This window comes from Cryptomeria japonica, chromosome 5 (genome assembly GCF_030272615.1).
Source record: "Cryptomeria japonica chromosome 5, Sugi_1.0, whole genome shotgun sequence".
NCBI classification, from domain to species: domain Eukaryota; kingdom Viridiplantae; phylum Streptophyta; class Pinopsida; order Cupressales; family Cupressaceae; genus Cryptomeria; species Cryptomeria japonica.
This window is the reverse complement of record NC_081409.1, coordinates 156,723,446-156,736,963: the sequence shown is the minus strand read 5'-3', so window position 1 is coordinate 156,736,963 and position 13,518 is coordinate 156,723,446.

The window sequence follows — 13,518 nt, the reverse complement described above, 5'->3', positions numbered from 1 at the left end:
CTTTAAAGTGGTTCCCTGCATTATCTCTAACAATTTCTCCTACCTACACTGAAGAAAAAGATAAAGACAAAGTATATGAGGGGTGTTCACTTCTTGGCATTATCCCAAACCCCAAAATGTATGGGGTAAATTGGATGAGTACTATCCTATTCCTCTATTAACTGGAGTTGCTCTCACCACTTAAGCAACTTTATTTTGACATCGTTATAGGCTTTCCAAGCTCTTCTCATCTAACTATGTAGATGTAATCTTTTTTCCACCCAAACATTGTTTGTGAATATGTATACTTTTATTACTATTTAATAATTTTGGATGCACCTATTCATCAAAAAAATGGTAAAAAATTATTACTTTATCAAAATATAAGAATAAATATTATTCAATTTAATATTAGGTTCCTTAATGCACTTTTTTTTTTAAGTCATCATATTAGGCATTCCAAATTAAGAGATATTTCACATCTATATCAACTTTTTTTGTTATATTAGAACTTTTATACTACTATTTATAAACTATTCCTTTGTTGTTATTTTGTGGGCTTGTCCTCCAAGCCCTGTGGGAGTACTTTTTTTATGGTTTTTTATTTGGATATATAATAGGTTGGGGCCCTTCAAAACATAATATATCAAAAACTTCAAAATGTTGATAACATTACAAAGTATTAATACAACATATATGATTAAACAAGTAAATTTATCATTAGTTGGAGAAAATTAAATTACAAACTAGTTGATTAACTAGTTCATTACAAATAAAAGTGTAATTAACATTGTGAACATCTTGATAGAGTCTACATAGTAATTATGAATAGATAAATTATCACATACGTGATCATATAATATATAAATATATATTAAAAATATGTGATATTTTATCTCTAATATATCAATTATAAAGTGTATATATAAATGTTTGATTGAATAGCTTTTGGGTCAAAATTAATGACCAATATTTTATGAGTAGCCACTCACAAGGGTCCATATTTCCTAATCTTGAATTGTTACTTCACTTGTTTCATCTAGGTGATGCTCAAAAGGTTGAATTATACAAACCTCTTAGGATGTTTCTCATCCCATTAGTATTCTAACTATAGTTTATTTGACAAGAACCCATCTCTTATCATCATGAATTATTTGCTTAATAGTCATTGTATATAGGGGGTGTGCATAGGGGTGAAGCATCAAGATTTCCCAGGGAATTACCTATCATACAAGCATGATTATCTATATATTTTTTACCAGTACGAATCCCTCTTATCTTGTTACTCTATTTGGTAAAAACTTTTGGAAGTTTTGCAATTTATGAATAATTCATTATAGATCTCCTAAGCTCATTCATTATCAATTAGATCATGTGGTTTCTCCAATGAGTTAATCATATGATATTTAATAAATATTCAATAATGTAGTTTTTGGGTCAAACTCATTGACAAATAATTCATGGGTAGTAGTTAGAATTCATGAGAGACCATCTATCAGTAATTGTATAATTATCAGTAATTGTATCCATGTTATAATCACAAGGGATAATCATTTAGACTTCATGAGAGACCATCTATCTCAATATTAGTTAGAATAAATCATAGTTAAGAATGAATATTTTCCAAAGGTGAAGCTACCTTTACTTGTTATATCTTTTGTAAAACCTTCCACAAGTTTTGTTCCAAATACACCATCATTAGCGATCTCCTTCTCATTCTCAATAAAGTAGGTGGTAATTTTTATAGCATGTCAATTATGTGATGTTTTTTATTAGATTAAGTGAGGAAGGTCCCCAACCCATTATACATCCATATCAAAAACCACTAATCAAAAAATAAAACTAAGGCTTGGAGATCAATCCCACCATCCAAAGCATCAAAGAGTATAAATTGTTCGTATAATAAAAAAAATCTTTAAAAGTATAGAAACAAAAATCTAGAAACTCCTAATAGGGGACACAAGAAAAAAGTAACATCAAAGGGTCACTAACAAATGTAGCGCCATCCATCCAGCATCTCCTCCAACTCTTCCACCCATCGGGATAACACACTAGTCTTGTTTACTTTAACTCATCCATCCTCTATTTTTGTAGGAGCTTTCTTCTTCTTCTTCTTTCTCTCAATCTTCTTTCCCATTGTCACCACCTGCATCACATTTTTCTACATTAGATTTTTTTTTAATTCTAAGTTTAGGTTCTCAATACCCCCTTCTAGGCATTCAATACATTCTTTATTTCTCTTGCATCCAAGCTAGTTCTATGATGTTTCTAGAATTTCATCCCTAACATATAGGTCCTCTAATTCCACATCCAATGCCTTCAAATCATGAGACTCACTGATACCACCACCAATATTCTAGTCCTCAACATCATCATCCCCATAATCCTTCAAGATGTTTATCCCTTCAAGTTATTCATTAAATTGAGTCTCAGCCAGAGGGGAGTGAGAGAGGAAATCTGTAAGAACCCAATTAAGGGGTTCTTCATGTGCTTCTTTGCCACTATTGGATCCACCCTCATTAAAGGTAGAATCCTTATATTGATCCTCAATCTTACCATCAAATTTAGCTAGCCTAGCATTCAACTACAATATTTTATATTCAAAATTATTAAATCATATTGAGTAAGTCTCGTCTTACAATAACCTATCTTGCATGATAATGTATGACCCACTTAGCACTCATTGGATCTAGGTAATGGTTGCTATAAAGGCATCACAACTTGTTGAGAGATCACCCATAGTGGTACTATTTTGACTTAAGCCCACTAAATAGTCAAATCTTCATGAAGGTTAGAACTACTTAGCCTCCTTCCATGTTTAAAAAATTTAATTAGACTTCTACCTTATGAAACATTCACTATAAATATCCTTTAGCTCATCGTTTAACATGTAGGATGTATTTATTGTAATGTTTTGATAATGATATTTTACTAGGATTGAACTACTTATTTTTTGAATAAAAATCATTGACCCATATTCCATGAGTAGCAATTTGACAGTTATCACGTATTATATTTAAGCGTTACTCAAAATAATATATAAAATTGAATTTTATCCCCTTTACCTATACATATGCATACATTTTCCTATACAAATAATTGTTATCTTATCGTTATACTTAATTAATTATAATTATCTATTCATCTAATTGTTCTTCTACAATAATATAAAACTTATAGCATTCATAAATACCTTCTATTTTTGCATATAAGAAAATATCTTTGTTTTGAGGATACTCACTTGACAGGAATGCAAGCTTGTAAATAAAATAAATTTATGAAAGGCAATAGTAGCAGTTCAAAAGAGAAGATAACCAAGAGAAGATTATTTCACAGCTGAACTATTTCCTTAGAAGCACATCATATACAACAGTGAAAGATTACATATATTTTAAAAGTAATATAGTAGTAAATGGATATATATGTAAACAACCAAGTACAATGATTAAAGACACAAGGGATAAAACTGATGATGAGTTTTTTGTATTCTTTTATTGAAGAACAATGTAAATTGATCCTGGCAATAGTGTCGATACATACATGCATGTCATATTGCAGTATCGCTAAATTTTTACAATAATGTTCAGCCCATTGAAGAATTCTTTGGGAATAAACAGTCTAGTCAGGATGTTCAATAACACAACTCTAGCAAAGATAAGAAGCCTAAATAGTTGGTTGATTTGTGTCTCCAACTTGTGCAGTGCCATGTTGTATTTTTTATTGCTTTGTCTTGTAAAGATTAGAATGAGCAGGGAAAAATACGATAACATAAATAGAATAAAGCAATAAGAAAAGACAACACATGATTTATCGTGGTTCGGCAAATTTGCCTACATCCACACTCAAAGTAGGGAATCACTTCATTAATCAACTCAATTTACATGGACTACACACAGTCATTATATAATCATATTCAGATATGAAATGAAGAGTCTGGGGAAGGTAGACAGTCATGTGACTGTTGGGCTTCACATCCCAACAATCTCCCCCGTGAAGGCCAACTGGTATAGCCATGCACTGTCATCCCTGCTTCCATGTTTGATCTTACATTCGAACCAGACCCAGCGAAGATTTTAACATCGCCAAAATTTGTTCAAGAAAACTTCGAATGAACGTTCTCCAAATTCTATCAGACTTAATAAAATTTAAAAGTTGAACTTCTTCTATTTGAAAAACAATTTCCTCCTTACTGAGGCAAGGATACTCTACCTCTTCCTTGACGATAGTCGTCACTATTGCCTCCTCCCTATTCACATAAAAAAACTTCATAGGAATATTATTCTTCAAAATATTATTCCACAAATTCAGTGTGTTCTCCTCCATCTGCAACAATTTGTTTACCTCCTTCACACGAGGCTGCTCATTATCTACGATGATACTATCATCCACATCCATCCAATCGGGTTGGTGAGTCTTAATAGATTCTGGTCGGGAGAAAACATCTTCCTTCTCTCCCTGCGATGCCTGAAACCGCTTGGAGCGATGCCCATTGTCCTCTGCTCCTATCAATGGTTGCTTTCACTTCAACCCAAAAAATCATCTTTGCACTTCTTCATCTAAGTCCATAGGTTCGTAGTCTTCTATGAAATTATTTGTGCAAAGGTTGTCATCATCATGGGAGTGCCTCTTTTTTTTTGCCAAGGCCATGTCATCTGTAGAGCTCTGCTCTGCAACCTCACTCCAATCTGCACCCTCCTCATCTTGAGAGTCAATAGTAGATTCAACTTGGGTCTCCAATGGCATACACTCTTCCTCCGGCAAACTCTTGAGTTCATCCTCTTCAACAACAACCTCTTTTCCAACATCTTTCTGCTCAGAAATTCCAATGTCTATACAGGGACTATCATGGTGTTCAACCTTCACCACACGAATGCCAATAAATTCCCGGCCATTAACAGTTTGGCCAATAAGTGCCAAGGCTAGCTCAAGGGGAGAGAAAATAAGAATCCCAACATCTTTTCCTTTCGTTGGATTCTCCTCTTCAACTGAGTCCCCCTCTTTCTTCCATCCATCCCACCAATGTACGCGGCGCTTAAAGCATAGTTTTACATGAAACATAAAACTGCCATAGAAGTTATAAGTTTTACCTTCTCCTTCTTCCTCCATCTCTGCTCAAGCCAACATGGCTCTGATACCAATTGTAAAGATTATAATGAGCAGAGAAAAATATGATAACATAAATAGAATAAGCAATAAGAAAAGACAACACATGATTTATCATGGTTTGGCAAATTTGCCTACAACCACACTCAAAGTAGGGAATCACTTCATTAATCAACTCAATTTACATGGACTGCACACAGCCATTATATAATCATATTCAGATATAAAATGAAGAGTTTGGGGAAGGTAGACAGTCATGTGACTGTTGGGCTTCACATCCCAACATGTCTGCCACTCTCTTTCTTAGTATGATCTGTACGACTTTGCATGACTGGGCATGGCAGGCAGACACAGAGAATCTTGAGCAGAAGCATTAAATTTTTCCTTCTTTGTGTTGTCTCCCATGGTTCTCCATGCTTTCAATGTTCTATATTTTCTAATCTAATAGATATGCATCCATGGTTTCGACCCTAAAAACAATGTAGCTAAGTAACTACGTGGCTTTACAGATTAACATTTCAAATATTAAATTTAATAAAAAAGAAAGAATGGATTCTTCTTAGATTTGAAGATCAAATGCTAGGTTTTCTATGTCCTTTCACTAAAAATTTATCTCTTCAAATATGTCTGAGCTGTGAATTAAATTAATTATATAGACAGGGACTAATATATTTCTTTTCTTATTCAGAAAGATTAAATTTAATAAATTTTTTCAAATAGAATCTCTTTAAATTTGGACATCAAATAACAGGTTTTCAATGTTCTTTCACTGAAAATATGTCTCCATTTCAAATATGTATGAGCAGTTTTTTGAATGAATGGTTTTGATACTTCAGGCTGAAAGACCAAGATATTTATTTTTCTTATTCAAAGAGGCCCTTCATATTAGTGTGAATGATATTTAATTTATGTGTTTCTTGTCTAGTTGTTTGATTCAGAATAAACATTATAGATAAAGATATAATAAGATATTTTTTATAAAAAAATTGTCTTAGCATTCAGAAATTAAACTAATCACATCTAAAATTCATAATATTTATATGTATTAATTGGATTGCATATGTATGAAATGAAATCTATTACATGAAGCTTCAAAACAATCTAAGAAACCAAAAACAAATCTATACCTTGTTATGTAGATTACACAAAGAGTACAAAACTATGACAAGTTAGAAAAGGGATATAAGTAAATTGCATAATCCATAATACACTACAAGAATAGAAACTGCATGTCTCACACTTCATATTCTTACTTTTTGGAGTGAGCACCACAACTTTTTGTTGAATCTTGATTGTTGTTGTATTTTGAAAAGAATAGGATAGCCTTATCCAAAAGTATCAACTTCAAGCCTTTGACTAATTCATCCACCACCTGTTGTAGGCATTGTTCCTACTTATTGAAAGCATGCAAGTGCTCAAGAAAACAACAAAAAAATGATAAGTACCAAATATTTTCTCCTACTTATCAATTGATGAGATAAAGGGGTTTTATACTAAATGATTCATAAGGCACAATACTTGCTAAAGGTTTTGCAAATGGGCTTGCAAGCTAAGTGGGCTTAAACTTGGAGGAAACTCCATAGTTAAGTGTGCTTGACCTGGAGTAGTATTGGGGTAGGTGACCTCCCAGGAAGGCCCAATGCTTCACATCCGTGAGCATCACCTAGATGCAATAAGTGCTAAGTGTTCCATTCATTCTCATGAGAAATGGATTCTTGTCAACCACTGCTCATGAATCATGGGTCAATGAGTTTGACTAAAAAACTACACAATTGAATCCTGATAGCAATATCACAACAATAAATTATCTCCACTTGTTGAAAAACATTCACTATATCATCATGAAGTAGCCAGAGAAAACCACATTCAATGTTAGAGAAGCACATTACAATGACCGAGCAGCATCAAAAGCCCTCTATCTTCCTCTCATGTGCCCTTCATCAACTAAAATATTTTCCATGAAAGAGATGCTCATAGACCCATCCATATTATCCATATCTAGAGATCTATGTCTTTGTCTTTGACTTCCTTTTTGATAAATACAATAAAGTCTACCATTTCTTCTCTTATAATATTAAGTTTCTACTACTTTATGAGATTTACTTCAGTTTTCCCTTTTACTTTATAATTCTCACTCTTCCTTCTAGTACTAGCCTACAACCCCTCTATCAAAACCATTGAACAAAGAAACAAGAGCATAAACTCAATAAATATACACATACCAAAGGCATTATTTATTTAACACCTCCCACCACCAAGCAAACTCATTATAGAGTGAAAGACCTTAAAACATGTTTTTAAAATAAATAAGATATAATTTATTTCAATAAATATGATTTTTAATTTATATTATTTATCAAAATTTAAATTGCTTAAAAATATGATTAAATCAAATTATAAAAAATAAAAATGTTAATAAATTTTAAATTTTTAAATACCACTATTATATAAATTAGCATTTATATATGTATACCAATAGTTTATTATTCATAATTCAATTATAGATTAATATCATGTATAATTTCCATTAACCTTATGTCTAATTTACCTATTAATTTATTCTTTCCTACATAATCATATGCCACAAAGAGTGGTTTTACCAGTCACCTCTTATATTCTATGGAATTTCATTAATACTTTTTGAGGAGAGTATTTTAAGTAAAAATAGATAACAAAAAGATATGGAATTAGGGGAAGAGCACCAGTTATGTTTCACTTCATGTTCCAATAACTATTCACTCCTTGCACACCCAACCTTCTAATTGTTAACTTTAAACAAATCTAAAAATAAATAACTAAAAGTTCATTAATAAATTCACATGTACCAATAGCTGCTCATTTTTTTAGCATTTTTGGATCATAATTGACCCATTTGTGCACCATTATTGGTACCCATAGCACATGACTATTGGGACATTTGTGCATAAGTATTGACAATTTTAAGTGCATGGTTATTGGGGCATCCTTAAGTAGGTATTGGGTGACACTTTGAAATGTGTACATTTTGAGCCTTGCCTGCATAACGGATCCCACATCATGCATAATTACTACCTAGAAGCCAAAACAATAACTATAAGCAATTAAGCTGCATGGAGAGACAACTAAAAAATTGTCAAAATCTAATGTATCATTTACAATATGTGAGTGCACAAAATTAGCTATAACAATTACTGATACACTTCTTCTAGATATCAGTCAACTAAAATTTTCCCTTACCAAAAACACATAACATCCATGATCATGACATCATTATGACATGCATTTTAAATGAAAAGATCATGTCACCCTAAAAATCTTCAAAATAGCACAATTTATGCCGCCTACAAACAGTAGACGTCATACCATCAACTCACAAATAATTGAACAGTTCAATGCTATTTATGACCATGGAATGTCACCACATAAAGCATTTCAAATTAAAAAATCACATGATCCTTATGTTACATTGCAGCACCTCTCAATTTTTGCAATCGTGTTCAACCCATTGAAGAATTCATCGTGACTAAACTGTTTGGTCAGTGATAACAGCTTGTTGATTTTGTGTCTTCAAGTCCTACAGTGCCATGTTGTACTTTTAATTGCTTGGTCTCCTTGCCTACCTATTAACATTATCTCTACAACTTCCCATGACTGGGAGTTGCAGTAGACACAGAGAATCTCAGGCAGAAACAATAAATTTCTCCTCCCCTGCCTTCTGCTTGTCTGCCTTGGCGCTCCATGGCTTCAATGTGTCATAGCTGCTTGCGTAATAGATATGTATCCCATGGTTTCTACTAGTAGAAACAATGCAGCTAAGGAGCCATGTGGCCGACCAATTTACGTTACCAAGAATAAATTTAATTTTATGGAATCTCCTCGAATTGGCAGATGAAATGCCTGGTCTTGTCTATCCTTTCATTCTAAAAACGTGCGCTCTTAAAAAAAAACGTTTGAGAAATTTTTAAAATTGACTAGAAAAAATTGTTTTCAATCTCAGGCTGTAGGACAAGTACATTTATTTGGCTTATTCAGAGAAATGCTTCAAATTATAATGAATATTTTAAATCTGTTCACAGTTTCTTCTCTAACTGTTTAATCTAGTATTAACGTATAATAAAAGATCTATTAAAATATCCTTCTATAAGAGCTCTTGATTAGCATTCAGGGAACGAAATGGATACATATATATGTAAACAATCAGTGGACAAATTATTAAAGATAGAATCGATAAAAATGATGATAAGTTTTCTGTGTTCTTTTATTGAAGATCAATGTAAATTGATCCTGGAAATAGTGTTGATACATAGATATATGTCATATTGCAGTATTACTCAATTTTGACAATGTTTTTTGTTGGGATTTAAACTCTGGCAAAGATGAGAAACTTAAAATAGTTGGTTGAGTTGTGTCTCCAACTTGTGGAGTGCCATGTTGTATTTTTTTATTGCTTTGTCTGTCTGTATGTTTATTAAAATGATCTGTATAATTTGCCATGACTGGGCATGGCAGGCAGATACAGAGAATCTCGAGCAGAAGCATTAAATTTTTCAAAAAGTGTATCATATAAATATCTCACGTTTCCTTCTTTCTGCTTGTCTGCCATGGTTCTCCACGATTTCAATGTGCTATATTTTCTAGTCTAATAGATATGCATCCATGGTTTCGATCCCTAAAAACAATGCAGCTAAGTAACTACGTGGCCTTACAGATTAGCGTTTCAAATATTAAATTTAATCCAAAAGAAAAAGAATGGAATCTTTTTAGATTTGCAGATCAAATGCCAGGTTTCCTGTGTCCTTTCACTGAAAATTTGTCTCCTCTTCAAATATGTGTGAGCTGTTTATTGAATTAATTATATAGACAGGGACTAATATATTTCTTTTCTTATTCAGAGAGATTAAATTTAATATATTTTTCTAAATAGAAACTCTATAAATGTGCACATCAAATAACATGTTTCCAATGTTCTTTAATTGAAAAGATGTCTCCATTTCAAATATGTATGAGCAGTTTTTAAAATTAACCATATTGATACTTCAGGCTGAAAGACAAGATATTGACTTTTCTTATTCAAAGAGTCCCTCCAAATTAATTTGAATGATTTTCAATTTCTTCTTCAATGTTTCTTATCTAATCTATTTGTTTGATTTATAATAAAAATTATAAATAATGATATAATAAAATAATTTTTTATAATAAATTTTGCTTACATTGAGTAACTAAACTAAAAAGAGAAAAATATTTCACATGTAAGAGTAGGCCTAGATGTACTAATGTATAGATTTGATGTATAGATTTGAAGAGGCATCCAATCAAAACATCTTAAAAAACATAATATTCATATATCTAGTCAACTGAAGCTTTTCCTAAGCATCAGACTAAAATTTTCCCTTAGAAGAAAACGCATAGCATAATTATGATGGACATGCATTTTAAATGAAGAGATCATGTGACCCTAAAAATCTTCAAAATAGCACAATGTGTGCCACCTACAAACAAAAGATGTCCTACCATCAACTCACAAATAATTGGACAATTCAATGATATTTATGACCATTGAATTTCACCACATAAAGCATTTGAAACTAAAAAATCACGTGATCCTTATACATAAACGTATGTTACATTGCTGCACCACTCAATTTTTGCAACCGTGCTCAACCCATTGAAGAATTCATTGGGTCTAAACTGTTTGGGCATTGACAACAGCTTGTTGATTTTGTGTCTTCAAGTCCTACAGTGCCATGTTGTACTTTTAATTGCTTGGTCTCCTTGCCTGCCTATTAACATTATCTATACAACTTACCATGACTGAGAGCTGCAGCAGACACAGAGAATCTCAGCCAGAAACAGTAAACATCTCTTCTCCCCTACCTTTGCTTGTCTGCCTTGGTGCTCCATGCCTTCCATCTGCAATAGCTTCTAGTGTAATAGATATGTTTCCCATGGTTTCCACCAGTAGAAACAAAGCAGGTAAGAAACCATGTGGCCGACCAGTTTATGTTACCAAGACAAAATTTAATTTATTTTTTTATCGAGTCTCCTGAAATTTGCAGATGAAATGCCAGGTTCTGTCTATCCTTTCATTCTAAAAACGTGTGCTCTTCAAAAGAAAAGTATGAGCTATTTTTTTTTAAATTGATTATATATACAGTAAAATTTGTGTTCAATCTCAGGCTGTAGTGCAAGTACATCTATTTTGGTTATTCAGGGAAGTCCTTAAAATTATTATGAATATTTCAACTCTGTTCATAGTTTCTTCTCTAACTGTTTAATAAGGTTCTGGTTCTTCAAATTGTTTATGAACCAGAACCTTATTACATAAATTTCAGAAGACCTGAGCCACACCAAGAATGAAAATTACAATTATCACACTTTGTATGTGAAGGTATCAAAATAATTATGAATATAGGGGATGTGTATAGGGATGAAGCATCAAGACTTCCTAGGAGATTCTCCATCCTACAAGCATGATTATCTATATATTTTTTGCCAATATGAATCCTTCTTATCTTGTTATGCCATTTACAAAATACTTTAGCGAGTGTAGAAATTTGTGAATAATACATTATAGATCTCTTAAGCTCATGCACATTAAGTAGATCGTGTGGTTTCTCCAACACATTATTGATTTGATATTTTACAAGTATTCAATTATGTAGTTTTTGGGTCAAACTTAGTGACAAATAATGGGTAGTGAATTATAAGAACTTGTGTCTCATTACTATAAGTGATCTGATTAGGATTAATTGTATCTATGTGATAAGTCACAAGGGGAAAGAATTAGGACTTCATGAGAAATCATCTATCTCAATATTACTTAGAATAAATCAAATTTAAGAATGGATATTTCCCCAAGGTCAATCTAAGTTCACCTATTACACTTGTAAAACCTACCACAAGTTTTTTTGTGGTCAATTATATGCTATTTTAATAGTATTCAACAATAATATTTTATATTCAAAATTATTATATCATATTGAATAAGTGTTGGCTTACAAGAACCTATCTCTCATGATAATGTATGATCCACTTCACTCATTGGTTCTAGGTAATGTTTGCATAGAAGAGGCATCACAACTTATTGAGAGATCACCCATTATGATACTATTTTGCCTTAAGCCCACTTAACAATCAAATCTTCACGAAGGTTTAGACCACTGCTCGTGCTTCTATAAGGAAAGCACAACACGAAAATGTCTTCCATAATGTTAAATTCAAATAGGAGAAAAGCAGGGGTGACTTTTAATTTTAGATTATTGCCATTAAGATGCATATTTCTAGACTAACAGAGCACAACATTCACAAATACAAAGTTAACACTAGATTTTCACGTTGGAAAACCCTTATAGGTGAAAAAACCACACACGAAAGCAATAATCACTTGTATTATAGTAAATCAAATTTGGCTCATCAATCAACAAAAGGGTGTATTTATTGTAGTGTTTTGATCAATGATATTTTATTAGGATTCAACTACTTAGTTTTTGAATCAAAATGATTGACTCATATTTCATAAGTAGTAATTTGACACTTACCACTTATTACATTAAATGTTGCTAAAAAATAATATATAAAGTTGTATAAAGAGAACAAAATTTAAAGACATAAGAGAGATTTATACACCCCTCTGCAAAATGGATTTGCAGAGAAAATGAATAAAATGTTGATGGAGAGGCCTAGGAGTATGTTGAGTGGTCCTATCCTTGAACATAATTTATGTGCTAAAGCTATAGCCATTGCATTTTATGTTATCAAAAGATCTCCTACATTAGTTCTTGTTGATAAGACACCCATGAAGGAAAGGATTGGTAGAAATGCTTCAATGAGGCATCTCATAGTATTTGGTTGTAAGGAATATACACATGTAGTAAGTGAGAAGAGGTCTAAGTTGGAGAAAAAAGGTTGTTGGATGTGTCTTCATTGGCTATGGTGTTGGTGTGAAAGGGTGAAAGCTTTGGAATCTAGTGGCCCAAAAGGTTCCCTATAATAGAAGCATAATTTAAAATACTATGAAACTTTCCAATAGGGATAACTTTAAGAAACCAGCCTTGGGCAACTGTGTAAAATCCTGGTGAATCGGACATTATTTTTCAGGGAGGAATTTTCATATTGATGGCGAATTTCTTTTTTCAAATAGGAAAAATAATTATTTCGTATTGGCGATTTTTTTCTAGGGTACGAAAATTCCATAAATTTCTGGCAAATAATACCTTGTTCTATGGGGAAAATATTTAATGTGGGAGGCAAATATTTTTTGTTAAAAGGAACAAATATATAATTGTATGAGCAGAAATTTTTACTCCAAAGGAAAAATTATTTAAATGTATTGGCGATTTTTATCCACCACTTGAAAATTATTTAAATGTATTGGCGATTTTTATCCACCGCTTGAAAATTATTAAATTTGTTTTGGCGAATATTTTGTTATTTATGGAAAAATATATAATTTATTGA